This window comes from Nematolebias whitei, chromosome 13 (genome assembly GCF_014905685.2).
Source record: "Nematolebias whitei isolate Nwh7 chromosome 13, NemWhi1, whole genome shotgun sequence".
Lineage (NCBI taxonomy): Eukaryota > Metazoa > Chordata > Actinopteri > Cyprinodontiformes > Rivulidae > Nematolebias > Nematolebias whitei.
Window position 1 is genome coordinate 26415115 of NC_056510.1, and position 1120 is coordinate 26416234.

Consider the following 1120-nt stretch of genomic DNA (forward strand, 5'->3'; position numbering starts at 1 on the left):
AATTGACAACATGAGTGGGTATAAAAAGAGCTTCTCAGAGTGTCAGTATTTATGTTTACATGCGCAGAATTCTTTGACCGTATTGAAATGTGTTCTGTTTGAATAATTAAAATGTATTGTTTACATGGGCACAATCAGTTCATGACGAGCGTTTACATGCAGCGGGCTTTGTTCTGAACAGCAGTACTGACATGCGCAGAGTGGTAAACTCTCCTTAAAAAAAACACCGAAGAAGAACTTCTACTTCTGGTGTGAACGTAAACAAACCTGAGCACCCAAAATGGACCCGCGACAGGTTTTAATGATGGCGGAGACGTTACTGCACTCCCTGACTGAGCTACAGAAAATAGAGATCATTTTAAGCTCTTTCAAAGTTTCTAGTAGAAATGTTGTGTCGCTCACCGACCAGTTTTGCTCCCCTGACATGCTAATATTATTAGCATTAGCCAGGCGGAAATGGCAAAGCCGCACATGCGCAGTCAGGTCAGTTTTTCACGAACAGATAAAAACGAACAGATCAAGCGTTTACATGCGCAACGATCGGGTTACGGATCGGCGTAAAACACCCGTTTCGTTCTGATCACAAATTATATTGGATCGCTCCGAATACACAAAAAATAACCCGAACTGAGTGTTTACATGACACACTTTTATTCCGACCGGCCATTTGATCCGGTTACTTATGTCCATGTAAACATACCCACTGTCTCTCAGAAGCCAAAATGGTAAGAGGATCACCAATTCCACCATTGTTGCGCAGAAAGATAGTGCAGCAATACCAGAATGGTGTTACCCAGCGTAAAATAGCAAAGACTTTTAAGTTATCATCATCAACCGTGCATAACATCATCAAAAGATTCAGAGAATCTGGAACAATCACTGTGTGTAAGGGTCAAGGCCATAAAACTCTACTGGATGCTCGTGATCTCCGGGCCCTTAAACGTCACTGCACCTCAAACAGGAATGCCACCGTCAAGGAAATAACAGAATGGGCTCAGAAATACTTGCAGAAAGCATTGTCAGTGAACACAATCCATTGTGCCATCTGCCGTTGCCAGTTGAAACTCTACAGTACAAATAGGAAGCCATCTCTAAGCAAGCTCCACAAGCTCAGCCATTT